Genomic DNA, 19,864 nt, shown 5'->3' with positions numbered 1-19,864 from the left:
GGAAGGCGGGGCCTATTGCGCGACGCGTGTAGACCGTAACGACGGTAACGGCGCGGTGATCGGTCTCGCTTCGCGACGCTGGGCGTCTCGGACAATTATCGCCCAATACTCGCTTCGGAATTGCTCGCGTAAAAATGGTCGCCGGACCGGAGATTTCGATTCTCGGTCGAACGCACGCACGCGAGTCGCGGGAGACGCGAGATGATTTCGTCCGTCGGGGCCGAGGACTCTCGACAGAGAAGGCGTACGCACCTTCCCTTTTCCCTACGTTCGTGGAGGAAAGCGACCAAGTGCTGCGGACACTCAGCGGAGACGGCGGACACACCGTCCCGGGTTCTTGGTCGCTAGACGGATCGCCTAAAGGCTGAGTACGCTCAGCGGAGTTCGCCGACGGGCGAACCCCTGGCTCAAGGCGGCGGGTAACGGTGATAGACTGTCGAGTACGCTCGACTGAGCACGCGTACACACGAGCCCAGGAAGACGGGAGACGGCCAAGTATCGAGAACGCTCGATTGAGACTGCGGACGCACAATCCCGTGTTCTTAGTCGCCGGTCGGGTAGTCGGAAAGCGGAAGGCAGAGCGAAACGGTCCGGATATTCTCTCTTTCGGCATGAAGCGTCTAGATCGAATCGGCGGTACGGATCGGTCTGGTGACTAGGAGCTCGATCGCCGCCGTTTTATAGTTGTTCGCGCTACGATTGATACGGCGGCGATCGAGCGGCGCGCCTATCGGCGCGAGGCACGGTGACGGCGCGTGATCGCGGCCGCGCGCGCTAGCGGCAGCGCGTGATCGCCGCGGCGCGCGATAGCGGCGGCTCGTGATAACGACGGCGCGATCGTCTTCGAGTTCTTCGGGTGGCGCAAAGCGCCGTTCTTCGGCCCGACAGGTGGTCGGTCGGGCCGGTAGTAACGAGGTGCATCTGCGCCTCGTTACAATTTATTATTATATTATATATATTTATTATAAATACATTATTTATAAATATATATCGCATTCGCTGCTATATGCTTCTTCAGCGCTCTCGTAGCGATGCACACATAGCCCCACTCCTTTGCGTCCGTTTCTTTCTTATCTTATTACTGAGTCGAAATTTTCTTTTGTTAATATTGGGTGAGTGCAAAAGTTCGTGCGGAGTTTGTGAGTAAAAGTCACACAGTGATTAGGCAAACAAAAATCTTTATTCAATCAATGATATATTTTCCATCGTTTTCTATAATCTTTTCCCAACGTTCTGGCAGCATACAGATGCCTCGATCATAAAAACTGCGCGGTTTAGATTCGAAGAACGAAGAGACGCCGTTTTTTAAGGTCTCCAAAGAGTCAAAGTTTTTTCCATTTAAATAATTTTGCAATGACCGGAACAAGTGATAATCAGATGGTGCGATATCAGGAGAATACGGTGGATGCGTTAAGACATCCCATTTCAGGCTCTTCAGTTTGCGCAGCGTCTTTTTCGAAACGTGTGGTCTGGCGTTGTCGTGATGAAAGACGACTCCCTTGCGATTTGACAAAATCGGACGTTTCTCTTTTATTTCTCGATTCAGATTGGTTAATTGGCGACAGTACTTGTCCGAATCAATCGTTTCGCCAGCGGGGAGAAGCTCGAAATAGATTATGCCCTTGCAATCCCACCAAACAGAGAGCATCACCTTCATCGGGTGCAAACTGGCCTTTGGCATTGCGTCACCATGCTCACCTGATTGTTTCCATGTCCGTTTGCGCTGAACATTGTTATAGAGGACCCATTTCTCATCGCCCGTTACTAGTCGATCCAAAAACGACTCGTTATTGAGCCGCCCGAATAAAGAAACGGCTGCAGAAATTCGCTTGATTTTGTTCTTCTCGGTCAGCAAATGGGGCACCCATATATCGAGCTTCAAATCGAATCCCATCTTTTTTAAACGCCGAAAAGCGGTTGATCGGTCAACGTTTAGTGCTGTAGCAACTTCTTCTGTTGAAATTCGCGGATTATTGAGCACTAAAGTACGCAAAACATCGTCATCAATGTCAGAAGATCGACCAGAGCGTGGCTCGTCTTCAAGGTTAAATTCTCCGCGCCGAAATTTAGCAAACCATTTTTCCACAGTTCGTTTAGCTGGTGCTTCATCCTGATAAACATCCTGAATGTTTTTTACGGCTGCGGCAACGTTTATTCCCTTCCGAAATTCGTAAAGCATAACATGCCGTAAATGCACCTTATCGATACTCATTTTTAAAGTGATATTTCTCGAAGCAGTTTGTATGAAAACAAATGATTTTTTTTTTAATAACAGCTGAAGACGTCACCTTTCCAACGTTATATAATATGTAGATGGAAGTATTAATGACAACACTTTACGACGCTTATAACTCCATCTAATGAAATTCCGCACGAACTTTTGCACTCACCCAATATATCGGGTCATGATTAAGGGCAGGAGTTGAATATGTACTCTCGAATCTTAATAAACTCAGTAGTTAAGTATCATCACACTAAAATTAAATAATATCTTATCGATCATTATAAGTTCACGTTTTACATAATTGTAAAAAATTCATTATGATCAAATGTACAACAAAGTAAATATCAAATGGTATCAAGGCGAAATATAGTTGGAACTTTTTGAGATATATTCAAATCGATGTTATTTGAAATCATTTTATTTATTCACAACATGTATACGTGTATCTTTACTTTGATATTTTTATGTTTCGAGATGTCCATAAAAACTTGAATATATTTCAAAAAGTTCCTTTATCTACATGTGCAAAAAATCTCTATTACTACAATTTTGCAAAATTGGGCCGACAAACGAAAATGTAAAATTTAATTAAAAATAGAGAGACATACAAATCAGGCAGTGCTTATTTCCTTTCTAATATTTCAGCTGTATGTATTCGCTTGATGCATCACTTATACGTGTAAAAGTCCATATAATATATATACATATATTAAAGAAACTCCATTTCTCGCTCGATACCGGCGAATTTTAATTGTTCCGTTGGTCCATATCTGAAAATTGTCGCATGATTTTAATTGTTTGCAATTAATAAATTAAACAAAACATTACAGCAACATACCTATAGTCAAAAAATAATTCTTCACTAGGTTGAATCGCTCTCTTAGCAAAAATACCCATTCCATGATCACCGGTCACCATCATCACTTTTGCATAACAGTTTGGATTTATCGAGTGATTAGCGAACTTTATTTTATTCCCTTTCCGTGTCGCGTCTGTAACAAAATCTGAAACCGACCAAAAACTTTTAAGTTTTGTTATTTTTCAACATTTAATTAACCACTATATCTATCTCTACTTACCATTGTTAAGATTAAAAGGAAACTACACATATATTTATCATATACTTTTCTCCGCCTGTCAGCTTCGTCTTGACTGATAATTTCGCTGCAATATTCCTAGATGAATTCATGTTTCGCTGCTGATATTTCAAATTGTAATTGTCAATAAGTTTCTTAAAAGTCAATAAATTGTCAATAAAGTATATTTCAAATAAAAAATTCTACTTATTGAGATTATATTGATTTTCACTCTAATAAATTAAATTTTTCAAAACTTATAAAGACCACGTTGCACGCTAACATTTTTGCAAGATTTAGAATTGATTTGGAAATGATCTGCACCATACGCTTGGCAAAGATCCGGATCACATTCCCTGACAGCCAGATAACAAGGACACTGATTTGTATTGCATCACGCCTCGCATCTACACTCAGGAAATCTGTTCTGGCATTCGCTGCTGCACTGATAAAATTTCTTGCAGAAGTTTTGTGCTTGTATACATGGGCATGAATTATCACACTGACGGCCGGGATGATCACAAGGTGCAAAATTGTGCATGTGATTAGCACCTATTCATTCAAATGAAACGTATGAATTAGAGGCAAATAAGATGAGGGGATAGTATAAAATTTAACATACCCGAGTCCTTCTTAAGTCGTATTTTCCGGCAATGCATAGACCATAACTGATGCTTTTTTCTTTTTTCGCGGCGGTGTGAAGTTCTTGAGATTTTCTATAGCAAGAATGTCCGAAGCTTCTTTCTGCGCAAATTCGTAAACTTCCTTGCATGTTTTTGTTAATAATCATTTTTGTTAATAATCATACTTACTTCTTAATCAATCACTGATGTTTAATCAAAAATTATCCTAATCAATCACTAATGTATCCCACTGATGATGACGATGCACTGATGTTGCGTGCTTAATGTATGTATATATTCTTAATCAATCACTGATGTTTAATAAAAAAAAAATCCCAATCAATCACTAATGTATATCCCACTGATGACGATGCACCGATGTTGCGTACTTAACACACCATTTCTTCCCAATGTTGCGTGTACGCGAAGTTTAACTTCACAAAATGCAGTCAAAATGAACTTATTTCACAATTAGTCTAACACTTCGTGAAAAAAAAATAATTACTGATAATGAATTATATAAACTTTGTGTTGCGTATACGCAACATTGGGAAGAAATGGGAAAATTATGTACCAGGTGTGTCGGTAATTCCTTTCCGGTTTTTTCGCTAAAGAAAACACGTTATTTACAATGGATAGTTAAAATATATTTATTCAAAGTATTGGCCATTTGATTCTATATATTTTGTCCATCTCTCAGGCAATTTATGGATACCATTCTAAAAGAACTGTTTTTTCCTTTGAGCTAAACCATTCATCGAGCCATTTTTTAACTTCTTCGAAATCGGCGAAGTACTGCTCTGCAAGCGCGTGCCCCATCGATGCGAAAAGGTGGTAGTCGGATGGAGCCAGGTCTGGAGAATACGGCGGGTGCGATAAAACTTCCCATCCAAGTGATTTCAACACTTCTTTGACTGGTTTTGCTGTATGAGACGGCTCGTTGTCATGCTGCAAAATCACCTTATCATGTCTTTGAGCGTATTGTGGACGTTTTTCGATCAATGNTTGAATGGGCTTCGGATATGTTGTACAGCATCGAAAACTAAGGGATACGTATTTTTTTATATCGGCTTTCGGACATGTTTCAGGGGTGAACTACCCTTTGAAAAAATAACGTTATCGTTTTTGCAAATATTTTCTAAATTATGAGTCCTATGAAAAAAAAAGTTTCAGACAAAGTTTTGCAATATTTAATGCTCTTTGCAACCGTGTTCATTTTATTAAAATTTCAAATGTTGATCTACTCTCTTCTCGTTACTCTGGAAAATTTTTAAGTTTTTTGTAAGGAAAAAAATTGGTAAAGCATTAATACCATAATCCATTCATATATAATATTATGAAGATGGTATTTATATTTTGGACAAAACGCAATGAGAAAGCTTCATGTATATGTGCCGCGCTGCCTGAGTAGATAGATACTGTAGATAGGTACGCTGTGATATTTCTCTGCAATTGCAACTATGCTTCAAGACGGCTTGTGCATATTTCTTATGTTATAATTAATGTAATGATATGAATATCACATATTAAGGCTTAGTCTCACGTTGCTCGATGTGTAATGATTTTCTATATGTTACTTATGAAGTGTGCATGGAGGTCGCATGGCACCTTCATTATTTCGACAAAAACAATAACACTAACATTCAAAAATCATGAACGTTGTCATGTAATGTTCCATATCAACTCATAAAAGTTAGTGTATAGAAATTATTAGCACAATCGGAGCATTGTGAACCAGTCCTTTACACAAATAAACATGTGAGCACAGATAAATCGCATATATAACACGTAAGCAAATGCGTTGGGCACGCTATTTGTACAGAAATTTCAAATGTATATTTTTTGAATTAATCTACCATCATTAAAATACTCAAATTATACTTAGATCTGTTTACAACAGATTTTCGAGTTTATATTTAATCTTTCTGCCGTTTGGTTTCTACTCGTCACTCACCCTTGATTTTTGAACGTGGACGCACGCCAATACTCGTCAATGTTATTATATCTCTTATCGACGCGAATAATGGTATTGTTTATTATTGAACCACGTACTTGATTTCATTGTGATTGCTTGTTTTGACTCGGTTGGTGACGATTACTTTGTTGAAGTTGTTTTCCTTGGCGAATCTACGTTGCTCCTTATTTTTGTTTAACCTACAGGTGAATCACGTTGTTATGAGGCCATTGGCGCTATAGGGTTTTGACTTTCACCACATAATATTTGCAAATAGCGGGGTTTCGACGTTTACTATTTGGTGATTCACGTTTATCTAGTCATAAAAACTCAACTTTCGTTTACCGGATTCGCTGACGGAATATTTTATAAATCCTTCATTGTTACAAAAAGGACTTTACACAGACAAGTTTCGAGTAACACAAACTTACATATATGACGTACAATTATAAATGCTATCTCCGCGATTCCCGAATGAACTATCACACAAATGCAGAATTATAATTTTTATATTTTACTATTGAAAAAAGTCGAAAATTACCGACTGGAACATACGTATGGATATTTGTAATTTTAACTATGATTATTAAAAGTAAATAATTGATGCACAACTAACAGCATACTAGATCAATTGTCTTTTTATTCTCATTTGTTTCCTGAATCACATATTTGTGATTTATGTTTATACCTGAATTTTACAGAAAAGTCGAAGTGAATAAAAAAGGGGACGCATTGTGCATGACGTGCATGATACATTGATAATAAACCCAAAATTAAAAAAAATATAAACTAGATAACTAACAGTTTATTATAAGATATTATTATGTATGTGTGTGAATGAATTTTATATTATCGCTTAAATGTTATCAAATATGATTCACCTATTTAGCACATAATATATTTAATAATATATTATAAAATTTAAGAGAAATATTATATACAATTAGAAGCCTGTAAAATTAAAACGACAATCGTAAAGCGCATATAACTAAATTAAAAAATTTTTATATAATATTAATAAAAGTTATTTTAATCAATACGTATGAAAACGTATTCGGTCATTATTTGACAGAAATAAATTGCTACAAAAAATATCCCCGTAAAATTTGAAACGCCAAACTTCTAGCTTTCAGCTGCTGGCGTTCAACTTTCATCTTTCACTGGCTTAGCGTCCAGCTTTTATCTTCGTTTCATTATATAAATATACCAGGCGTTCGGTAATCCTTCCGGTTTTTCGCTAAAGAAAACACGTTATTTACAATGGATAGTTAAAATATATTTATTCAAAGTATTGGCCATTTGATTCTATACATTTTGCCCATCTCTCAGGCAATTTATGGATGCCATTCCAAAAGAACTGTTTCTCCTTTGAGCTAAACCATTCATCGAGCCATTTTTTAACTTCTTCGAAATCGGCGAAGTACTGCTCTGCAAGCGCGTGCCCCATCGATGCGAAAAGGTGTAGTCGATGGAGCCAGGTCTGGAGAGTACGGCGGGTGCGATAAAACTTCCCATCCAAGTGATTTCAACACTTCTTTGACTGGTTTTGCTGTATGAGACGGCGCGTTGTCATGCTGCAAAATCACCTTATCATGTCTTTGAGCGTATTGTGGACGTTTTTCGATCAATGCACAGTTCAAATTGATCATTTGTTGTTGGTAGCGATCAGTATTAACTGTTTCTCCAGGTTTCAACAGTTCATAATATACGACACCAACCTGGTCCCACCAGACACAGAGCATGGTCTTGCGACCAAAGCGATTTGGCCTTGCAGTCGATGGGCCGCCTTCGCCAGGTGATAACCATGATTTTTTTCGCTTGGGATTTTCGAAATAAATCCATTTTTCATCACCCGTTACTATTCGATGCAGAAATGACTTCCTTTCATACCTTTGAAGCAGCATTTCACTGACGATTTTTCGATTTTCCAATTGCCTGTCATTCAATTCATGTGGCACCCATCTTCCCATCTTTTGGATCTTTCCCATCGCTTGTAATCGTTCACAAATTGCTACTCGGCTCACATTCAACTTTTCTGCCAATTGTTTTTGAGTTTGTGTTGGGTCTTCATCCAATAACTCCTGCAATTCCGCATCTTCAAACGTTTTCGGCCTACCAGGACGTTTTTTGTCTTGAACGTTGAAATCACCACATTTGAATTGTCGAAACCACGTTTCACATGTTCTTATGGTTGGAGCATGCTCACCGTAAGTCTCTACCAGCAACGATGACTTTCAGCGGCTTTTTCTTTTGATTAAACAAGAAAAGTAATGCGTGCCGCAAATGTACGTTTCAGGCACAAAACTCGATATTTTCAAAAATTATTAATCTATAACGCTGTTATTTTGGCGGAACGTAACTTGTGTAGTTTTGAGTTAATGTCAGTAGAATAGAATGACATATGTATCAAATCATAACATTGCATACTTATGACTAGTGACATCTGTTACAAAAACCGGAAAGTAATTACCGACATACCTGGTATATAATATATAAAAAATATATATAATTCATTATATAAAATAAAACAAGCATACGATCAGAAATAATATAACTTAATGTTTTAAGAACATAATGGTATAATCTCTTTATGCCAAGACATGTGTAAGTTTGGATTATATAATACAAAACGTTAGAGATAATCGGTTTTTATTTGATTAAAATGACGAGAAAAGATGGTTTAATAAGATTAATGTTCATACGAAAACGAAAAAAGAATTTTGTCATAGTTTAACTTGTGTAAACATACCTAGCAAATTGTGGTAGAGATGCGGAGAATGTAGTAAACGCATTAAACAATTTGTAGCATCTTTCAACTAAAAATAATATGAAAATTAATAATGGTATGTGATAAGAGACATTTAACAGTAATAATGGCAAAACGTTTTATTGCATGACAGCATCTCTGTAAAAAGTTTTCGACCATACTCCATTATGCTTCGTGGTCTCATTATACCCCAAGTTCCCCTATCATTCAGGAACAAATTGTTTAAATATAATTAAATAAAATGATATTTAATTAGATATGGTTATAATTATATATGGTTATATATATAATCTCATATATAAATTATATCATCTTATATATAAATATGTGTAATTATAAATATATGACAATTTATATATAATTTTATATCTTTATATATAATAATATGCGAACATATTTTATATATAATTATATATAATTATAAATTATATATAATTATAAGTTGTACATTTATTTCTGAGCATTTATAGTGCCGTGTATACAAAGCAAAGTCAACTGTGTCGCAGTGCATCAAAAACAATTTATTTGTACTTTACTTCTATAAATAAATTTTATTTTTGTTTCGCATGAAACAGACTCATGTGATCGTCATGCGCACTACAATTGGCTCATCTGATCGTATTGCGCACTATGCAGACTATAAAAATGTCTGTAATATTTGAAAACGGGCAGTTCATTTCATGAGTTCATAGTGTAAAGAATTGTGTTATACACTATAATTTTGTGAAATTATGTAAGTATTTATTGTATTGTATTATTGTTTTATGCTTGTCACTCTTCATATTTATATATTTAAATTATTATACATTTTGTGGAGTTATTAATATTGTAATATACGGAAAACCGGAGCAGCATTAAGCAATAGTTAAATTTTAATATTTTGTAGAATGATTCCATTTAACCCATGGAATGTTATACTGTTGCTATATGCAACATTCACTGCTCGTAACCTTCTACAAACTCCTGCAACTTCGGAAGAAATGAAAGTGAAGGAGAAGATTGTAAATATGCTCACAGACATGGAAAATAAAATGGACTTCCTAATAGAAGAGGAGGAAATACTTGATTTCTACGATACAAAGAGATCCCACAGGCGGAAAGAGTTGATTTGTTGGAACATGATGAAGATGAGGATTATTTTCCAGAAGAAGTTATTTGTACTTATGTTGAAGCAGAAATATCAAGTGACTATAAAAGGAGAGCTGTGGAATTCTGGAAGAGCGGTAAGATAAGACCAAGAACGGTTGAAGGAGTTTGACGAAAGTACAAAAAAGTTACATCAATTCGACAATTACGACGATGGGAGGACTGTATCGATGCAGGTGATAGCAGAAATGAAAAATTAAAAGCAATTTCTGAATATACACTAAACCGTTTCGCTGAAGCACTTGAAAAAGGAGTCATTATTCATGATATTAACATTGCTCGATGGGCTAATGGAGCACAAGAAGAGGAAAATATGTTTGGATTCATAGCATCACGTAGGTGAGGATACAAAGATTAAAAAAGAAACATAATATTGTGTCTAACCAAATTTGTCACGAAAAAATCCTTGTTATCCAAATCAGAGTTAGAAAATAAATGCGATACATTATTACAAATGTCAAATATTATATTAATCGATACGGGGTGGAAAATATCTACAATTCAGATCAGAGTGGGTTCTAATTAGAACTTCACACCGGTCGTACCTTAGCACAAAAAGGTACAAAGAAAATAGAAAGGTACAAGAAAATCCGTAGTACAATCTACACTCAAACGCAAAAAACCCGGTACACTAAAAATTTGGGAAAAAATTACAAAATTTCAAATGATCATAACTTGGTAAATAATGAAGATACAAATATGCACAGAAATGCAAAATGAAGCTTGAAACGTCCTCTTTAAGAATATCTGAATGGCAATTATGCTCGGCCATTTTTCTCAAAATGGCGGATGATAAAGTGAGAGGATGCAAAATTGATAATCAAAGGTCCGTGTTTGCGATGGTGCATGGTGTGCATCAGATATCGCAGCGTAATGGGACCAAATGCACATGAAAGTATAAAGTGTTATCTTTAAATGCTACTTTACCGAGCTCGATGTGATCATTTTTCACTGAGTTGTTCCAAATTTTGCTAAAAATGCGGTTTTCTTGTTAAATTTGCATAATTCAGTGAATAAGTATCGCATCAAGCTCTATAACGAAATATTTTAAAGAAAACATTCTATACTTTTAGGTACTTTTCGTCCCATTGAGCTGCGACACTTACTTTGCTCCATGCGCCGTCGCACGCTCGAATCTTTTTTTAGCAACTTTTCATGTTCTCCTTTTTATCACCCGCCATTTTGAAAAAATATCGTTGCGCACAATTTCGATAGATCTTTCGAAAAGTACGGTTTCAAAGCTTTCAAACCGTTTTTGAAATTTGCTGCTAGGATATTTAGGTGTCGAGATATTCAATTTCGAATTTGCAACAAATGTCGATTCAGCGAGGCTTAAGGGGCTAAGAGGCTCTGCGGTTCGTTTGGCTCTTTCATAATTTCAATAGCTGTGTTCATGTTTCTCTATATAATAATTTACATAACCAGCACAATATATTCAATGATTTGCATTTATTATTTTGAAAGCCAGGGAAATGAAAGTAAAATTCAATTTAGGTTCTTCATTTTGCGTAATCGATATTACGTAATAAAGATGAATTGCGTTTTAAGATACCGCTGTCATTAGCTCAAATTATGGTTGTAAGTCTTCCCAATATAAACCGCATGGAGTTTTACTGGTAGGAAAAGTCCCATTGTATGTAGTGTGTGTGTGTGTGTGTGTGTGTATGCGTGTGTGTGCGTGTGCGTGTGCGTGTGTGTGCGTGTGTGTGTGTGTGTGTGTGTGTTGTGTGTGTGTGTGCGTGTGTGCGTGTGTGCGTGTGTGCGTGTGTGTGTGTGTGTGTGTGTGTGTGTGGTGTTACAGCAGAGATGGACCCCGCAGTTCATCACTCCTGCAGTAATTGATGACTCCAAGTAATTAATGACCCTCTCTGCTGTGTGTGTACTAATAGTGGGTATGACTGCCTCGTGCGCGTATTACTTCATTCATACGATCAGGCATACTCCTTATTAGTCTTTTAATTTCATCCTGCGTAATTGTATTCCATTCGTTTTCGAGAATTATTCGCAGTTCTCGCAGTGACTGAGGAGCAGGTACGTGATTTCGTACTTTCCTGCCGAGGTTGTCCCATAAGTGTTCGATTGGATTTAAATCTGGACTATTTGCTGGCCAATCGAGTCGATTTAGCCAACTTCATCGAAGAAATCAAGCACTCTTCTCGCAGTGTGTGGTCGAGCATTGTCTTGCATAAACAAGAAGTTCTCTCCGATGAAGGGTGCGTAGGGAACAACATACGGAATGAGTATGTCTTCCACGTATACATCTGCGTTCATATTCTTGTCAAAAAAGTGCAGATCTGTATGAGCATTAGCTGAAATTCCTGCCCAAATCATTACAGAGCCTCCATTGTAGCTATGCCTCTCACTTACCGTACAGTCTGCAAATCGTTCTCCACCGCGACGATAAACTCGTTCTCGTCCATCTGGAGAATAGACACAAAAACGAGATTCATCGCTAAAGAGTACTTTGCTCCAGTCTGCGTAAGTCCAGTCTCTATGCTCAACTGCAAAATTGAGTCGAGCTACGCGATGGTGACATTTAAGCAAAGGTACAGCTGCTGGCCTGCGCGAAAGCAGATTTTGTTCTTTTAATCTTCTCCGAACGGTGCTAACGGATACATTAATGTTGCGGACATCCCTTAAATTGTTTCTAATTTGAAGATGTTCGATGTCTGTCTCTTAACGAATTTGAAACAATAAATCGGTCATATTAAATTGATGAAGTTTAAATTGATGAAGTTGCACGAAGCAACGCGCCTCGAAAGGAAAAGATCACGGAAAAAGAAAAGTCGCACGAGGCAGCGCTTATCGGAGTGAACACGTTCGGAAAAAGAAAATTGTTTGTCTTTGTTTATTGTCTTGGCACAAACATTTAAGAAAAATCCAGTCAAGCCAGGCGTTAAAGCCCGGCGCACCGACAGAATCTCAGTCAAGCCAGAACGTAAGCCCGGCGTACTGACAAACTCGCGAAGTTCAGCGTACAAGAGATAGTGCCGCTATCGGCGGTGGACCGTACGAAGGCCAAAAGCTGTACGAAGGCAATCTCTGATCGTCTCCGTGGGCACTCTTATATGCCCTGGGCAGCTCGAACTCGCGTGCGAGCCGAGGGGCTCGCGCGCGCGACAACCCAGATCGCCGCGTCGCGGCGGCTCCGTGGACTAGGAGCGCCAGGGAATTTCGACGTTCAGATGGCGTCCAGCGACTCGGCATCCCGCGCGCCGGGTCACCGCGAACTCAGGCGCGATCCTGAACAGCATATTCAAACTGTGTACCATAATGGCCAATCGTACGGAGAAGGTAGAGAGCTAGGGACAGCTTCGCGAACTAAAGTGTATACCACAGTGATCATGCGTAACTGAAGGGTAAAGAATGATAACTTTTGATAAAAATTAAATTTCCAATTCGCAAAATTGTGTAAATTATTATATAGAGAATAATAAACGCGGCTATTGAAATTATGAAAGAGCCAAACGAACCGCAGAGCCTCTTAGCCCCTTAAGCCTCGCTGAATCGACATTTGTTGCAAATTCGAAATTGAATATCTCGACACCTAAATATCCTAGCAGCAAATTTCAAAAACGGTTTGAAAGCTTTGAAACCGTACTTTTCGAAAGATCTATCGAAATTGTGCGCAACGATATTTTTTCAAAATGGCGGGTGATAAAAAGGAGAACATGAAAAGTTGCTAAAAAAAGGTTCGAGCGTGCGACGGCGCATGGAGCAAAGTAAGTGTCGCAGCTCAATGGAACGAAAAGTACCTAAAAGTATAGATTGTTTTCCTTAAAATACTTCGTTATAGAGCTTGATGCGATACTTATTCACTGAATTATGCAAATTTAACAAGAAAACCGCATTTTTAGCAAAATTTGGAACAACTCAGTGAAAAATGATCACATCGAGCTCGGTAAAGTAGCATTTTAAAGATAACACTCTATACTTTCATATGCATTTGGTCCCATTACGCTGCGATACCTGATGCACACCATGCACCATCGCAAACACGGACCTTTGATTATCAATTTTGCATCCTCTCACTTTATCATCCGCCATTTTGAGAAAAATGGCCGAGCATAATTGCCATTCAGATATTCTTAAAGAGGACGTTTCAAGCTTCATTTTGCATTTCTGTGCATATTTGTATCTTCATTATTTACCAAGTTATGATCATTTGAAATTTTGTAATTTTTTCCCAAATTTTTAGTGTACCGGGTTTTTTTGCGTTTGAGTATATATCAGCAACCACATATAGTTATACCATACAGCCGACTATTTACATTGATGGTAGATTATTGTCGCCTCTATTAATTGTATTGTTATGTCCGAGCCACAAGGTTTGTGGCAGCGTCCGTTGTCCGTGAGCCTTAGGCATCTGATGCTGATTTTGATAACTGAACGAAGATTGTCTGGACGACGGAAAATCGATAAGAAGAAAACAACAACAGCTAATAGAGAGTCTCCGGCAAGCTGTCATCGTATACAGACGCGAGAATCGTAGATCAGAGAATTATTCTTGTTTAAAATTTGAGCGAGCTGCGCTGTAAATAGTAAAGCTTGTTATTCTTACGCGAGTGTTTTCATTTACCTGAGTGCAAGCGCGAGTGCGAGAGAGAGCGCAACAGTATTAAAAGAACCAACAGGAACGTTCGATCTACGAGTACAGGAAAATTTATTCAATGTTCCTAATATTTTTGTAATGGCTTCTAAATCAAGTAAATTGACATCAGATTATATGAAAACCTGGTAGAGAGAAATATTTTTTCCGAATGTCAGGCCACAATCCGTATTATTATTAGATTCATGAAGTGGACATTGTCCCAATGTAATTCAGGAAACTAGATCGGATTTTGTATCAGATATTGTTTTCCTAACCATTCCGGCCGATACAACGGGAAAAATACAGCCATTAGATGTATATGGCTTTCGATTATGGAAAAATTGTATTAAACATTTTTCTGATATTCCCAGATAGCCAAACCCGAGCGAGCAAATTCGGCGCAAGAGTTGACATCAAGTGTTGATGGCAAACAGGCAACAAATTTGCAACAAACTTTACGTTATCAAATTTTGCTAGCAAACTGCCACCAAATATGCAACAAGGCTTGGTATCGAGCAACTTGCAGCAAATTTGCAGCAAAAACCGCACAAGTTTTGCAGCGCATAACTTTGCACCAAATGGGCACCAAATAGCGAGCAACGCAATGCGCACAAGACACGAGAGCAAATTGGCAGCAAATCTGCAGCAAGCCTTGCACTCAATCAGCTGATTGAGATGAAGACGACGCATTGGGTTTTAAATGGTTCCTAACCTATATATTCTGAAATTATGATTGAAATTTTTCATTTAAAAAGAGAAAGGTGAATATATAAATAAATATTTGACAAAATAGAAAGCGTAATTTATTATATATACATATATATATATACACGCAACGTCGCGCCGTGACCGCGGCTCATGATGTGTGTGTGTGTGTGCATGTGTGTGCGCGCATGAGTGTATATGTAGTGCAAAGCACTATCTCTCTATTTTCTCGCGAATCAGCATTATTGTTACATATCAGTAATATAAGATTGACGGTAAAATGCCGGTTGAAACATGTGGTTCGTTATGTAACAATACGTAAATGTTCTATAATATTTGTGTGCTATATGCCATGTAATATATATATATGCTATATCGTTACATACTCAAAGCACATGTTTGAACTGACATTTTACTATCGATATTTTATTAGTCATATATAACAGTGGTGCTGGTTGCTGCCGTTATATAAAGTGTCCCACACACACAGTCCCTATCATTTTATATAGACATAAAACGGTTACAGACAAAATACAATGTACGACAAAGTTGAGTTTTTAAGTTAAGTTTTTCCGCATATCCAATACTCAAATGACACAGAGTTTAAAATGAATTCAGTGAATGTCAGTAATTTTGAGTTCATTTTCAAATGCAAAAAGGATCCTTTTTACAACTGAGTTTTTTCCTATTCAGAATTCTTTTCTTTTCAGAAATAAATTCTTTTTGCATCTGAAACTGAACTCTAAATTATTGACATTCGCTACATTATTTTTTAATTCATTTCAAACATTTCTTAAAGTTAGAAAAGAAGTTTATCGTGTTATTAGTTGGTAGTATTAATATATAGAATAATCGCGTAATTTATTCGAGTGGTATTTTTAAGTTATATAAGCATTTTATAAGAGAGAGAGAGAGAGAGAGAGAGAGAGAGAGAGAGAGAGAGAGAGATTAATATGGAGTCATACAGCATCGCACCGCATTGCTATATTAATTTTGTGTCAAACAGATTTGGATAGCTTATATCCACACCATCTTAAATCGATATTTTGAGTAGACTGGAATTTTACGTTTGTAACTTAAAACTTGTAACTCTTATATACCATAACGCTTTACATAGTGCTTTATAATGTAAAAGTTACAATTCTTCACAAATATGGATTTAACGATTTGGAAAGCAACAAGATTTGTAACTTGAGCTACTATTTTAACATTTTTACTTTATAATAATATATAGGGTCAAAGTTTTACTGCTAATATTAATAAGACTTTGTAGCATTTTGTTCATAACACATTTATTAGTATATGTTTTCATAACACATTTATCAGTAACACATTTATCAGTGTACGTTGAAAGAAATTAAGTTATATTATGACTTAAAAGCACATATTTATTGCTTCAATTCGATAAGCTCATACGATAAAAAAAAATTAAAAGGGACTTTTTTATTGTTGCTTTAATTTTACTAGCCTTGCTCCTCCGAATGTTACGAATAACACGGTATTTAATAAGAGACAAATTGAGTTAAAGAAAGAAAGAAACGAGTATTCAGATTAATACTTGTGATTACTCATGTACAGCTCAGAAGTTTTGTTTACTACCGTCCTTATTACCACGTAGTAAATCGATAAAGAGAAATAAATTCTATGTTTTTACATAAGCAATGCGAAAATGTAAAGCATACACGATTGATTATGTGCCGCGAATTTGTCAAATGCCTGCTACTTTGTAGACGATTATGCATGTTTCTAAGGAGCCCAATACATTCTTCTTACTACGTAACGGCTTGCGCTTTTTCGGAATGATAAATTTAGTTCTAAATATATAAACAGCGTGTTTATAAATTGTTTCGTGCGCTCTCGCGTAAGAAATTTTAAATGATTTTATGGTAAGAGAAACGATCGTATCTTAGATTAGTTTTTATTTTATGCTGAATATTTCGACGTCGCCCTGATAATTTATATGTTAACATTACGAGGGCAAGTTAGGTGATCATTAAAAACAATTATAATATTTTTTTAAGAGCCACTAAAAATATATACAATTATCCAGACAGCACAGAGTTATATATATTTATATACTTATATATCGAAGTATTCGGCATAAAATACGGAAAGCAAAAAAAACTGCAATATGAAAAAATTATTGGTATATTATTGAAAGACTCAAATCCTTTAATAATAAGCCAATAATTTTTTCGTAAGGATTGGGTTCCAATGACGATTTGATCCCGGCAACGCCAGATTCCAACGGTGTAATTTGTGTCCAGCGACGAGTCCTTGTAGTAAAGGCAGCATGAGATCGACGTCCAACGAGAGATTCTTCACCTTCCTCTTTATCCGGTTCTCCATTTGCCTCTACAAACAGCAAAAATATTTAGCCAAGATAAGTAATTATTCTATGTATTTTATTAGTGGTAATAAATAATATTGTTCAAGTAACAATAATATAAAAATATATTCAAATAAAAAGTTGTTCTTTTTTTTTTAACGAAGTGGGGAAATCCTCATGGAAACCCAAAACTATGCAGAGCCTGGATGTGTCGGACTCGTACCGGCTAAAACCCCACTCCGGTGCAATTAGACCATTGTGGAAGACCCCGGAATTGTTAAGAAGAGACATACATCGAGGTCGTCCACAGCCCACATAACTATAGAAAAAAAAGGCCACGGACTGCATCCCGTATTGGCCACCTTGCTGCGGGAGCCTCTAGGATGGAGAGAGACATCCCGCAAGGATGGTGCGCACAACAGTTTCGGTGAGTGCATACTACACTTCCGGATCCTCCCCCACACCATCCGAAACCAAGAAAAAACCTAAGAAAAAAAATATGAGGATAAGTCAATTAGTAAGTACTCAGAAAGTAAAAAAAAGGAAGTAATATGTGCAACAATAGAAAAATAAAATAAATACAATGTTAAAATAAAATATTGAGTACTTAAATAAAAACATTAGTAATATTTAAATAAAATAGGGATACTTATTAAAATATTTCCACGAAATTCGCCTGCGCACGCATAAAGAGTCGGGCCTCTGTATCTTCTTCTTCTTATTTATCTTCTCCGCTTATCTGGGCTCAATTTTCATACTAGACAAAACAGATTAGAAAATAGATTAGAAACAAGAGGATGCATTTACCCAGCAAACACAATGTTGTATGTAATGTACATGTTACTGGTAATTATTCGTAATTTTCTACTCAACAATACAACTGTTATCACAGAATGTTCTATCATTACAAAATCTCTTTCCTCGTACAAATCTCACAATCGTCGTATACAAAAGATATACTGTAATTTATTAGATTTACTACTTACGTATTCTATTCTATATGAATTAATGCGGGCAACAATATATTTAGTATTTCCTCTTTAGTAAGGCCCTCTTCATCACTATTGCTGTCAACTGCTGCTTTTTCGGATAAAGGCATCCTATAGTCCTTGGCATAAACTTGTTTGATGTCAATAATAACAATGTCGCTACAAATGTTACTACATTTGTATACATGAAAAGCCGAAGAGGGCAGACCAACATTATAAAAATTATCCACTTCTAAAAAACGTTTTACAGCCAAACAATAAGAATTGTTGTCTGTAATAATATTGAAGACAAGACAAATCGACCTATCTATCAAAATACAACAATTGTCTCGCATGCGGGTACTTAGACGTATTCCATTCCGTTCAATTTTATTATAAGAATTACTATTTTCGCTGCTTTTACATGGTATAGAAACATGAATGAATGAATCGATATTGAGAGTATCATTTCGTCCGTGATATCGTATTTCTGTCATTCTATTAGCAAATTATTGCAAAGGTAAGCCTGATTTCTACAATATTTTCTGAAAAATAGACATATTGTTTTCATACAGAAAGCGGAAAATGATTCCAAACTACCAAGACGCCTAACATCGTTTGTCAGATGAAGCAGACCGTGAACATTGTAACTATTAAAATTTGAACCAAACAGAGTATTAGCACGAAATACAAACTTTTGCAATGGAAGTTCCGCGAACGTGAGATGTTTCTACGAGTGACATTTGAAAAGTAAGATCCTTATAGCAGCGTGTAAAAGCAAGAAGTGCTTGTATAATTGTTCGTCTAAAATATCATACATTACAACAGGCCCTGTATATAATAGAAATTGACGAAATTCTGTTGCTTTATATTTAGAATATGAATCTAAAGATCTAGGAACGTCTTGAAAAATCTGTTGGACAATATTGTTGTAAATTAAGCAAACGGGCGCTGATTGTGGAAATTGCTACTGCCGGAAGTTTAACTAACCGTGAATACTTGCCATGTACCCATATGGACAATATTTTTTTCATTACGCCCAAACATACTAAATGCATGTACTCGAAGGGCACTTGAGAAACCATTTCTATCGGCAACATAGATAACGGGCTTGTACCCTCTTTATGATGATCTTCATCGAGATACAATTTATACTATTAGTCAGTACGAGGAGGATGATGGATACCATTAAATACGTGACGATCATTGCTCAGTGTCCCAGAAATTTTGCACTTGGAACAGGGATGAGAAGACATATGACCACGATGATTTAAAATGAAGGCTCGAGCAGGTGCGTCAGCTATGAAAGACCTTAATTTTATTGGTAAAAGGCTGCCACGAAAATGAACACCTCCCTTGGATATAAGTGCTGTAACATCAGCAATGAATTTTAAAAAAAAACAACAGGATCATTAGGCTTTTGTCTACTTTTATAATTCCTACAACAATTGGTTTGGCATTTCGCGCGTTTACTAATCTAC

At 36.7% G+C, this 19,864-nt stretch overlaps 2 long non-coding RNA genes across 2 annotated transcripts; both read right to left on the bottom strand.

The window, feature by feature from the left end:
- Positions 1-2,393: 2,393 nt before the first annotated feature.
- On the bottom strand, positions 2,394-2,882 carry LOC112588388 (uncharacterized). The gene is made up of 2 exons (XR_003112823.1): positions 2,833-2,882; positions 2,394-2,474 (listed from the first exon to the last, which is right to left on the bottom strand). It is a non-coding gene; the product is annotated as an uncharacterized LOC112588388 (long non-coding RNA).
- A 478-nt stretch (positions 2,883-3,360) lies between these two features.
- On the bottom strand, positions 3,361-3,964 carry LOC112588393 (uncharacterized). The gene is made up of 3 exons (XR_003112824.1): positions 3,923-3,964; positions 3,712-3,852; positions 3,361-3,399 (listed from the first exon to the last, which is right to left on the bottom strand). It is a non-coding gene; the product is annotated as an uncharacterized LOC112588393 (long non-coding RNA).
- Between the last annotated feature and the right edge of the window lie 15,900 nt (positions 3,965-19,864).

This window comes from Harpegnathos saltator, unplaced genomic scaffold (assembly GCF_003227715.2).
Source record: "Harpegnathos saltator strain DR-91 unplaced genomic scaffold, Hsal_v8.6 scaffold206, whole genome shotgun sequence".
Lineage (NCBI taxonomy): Eukaryota > Metazoa > Arthropoda > Insecta > Hymenoptera > Formicidae > Harpegnathos > Harpegnathos saltator.
The sequence above is the reverse complement of the archived record's forward strand: the minus strand, read 5'-3'. Positions and strand labels throughout refer to the sequence as shown.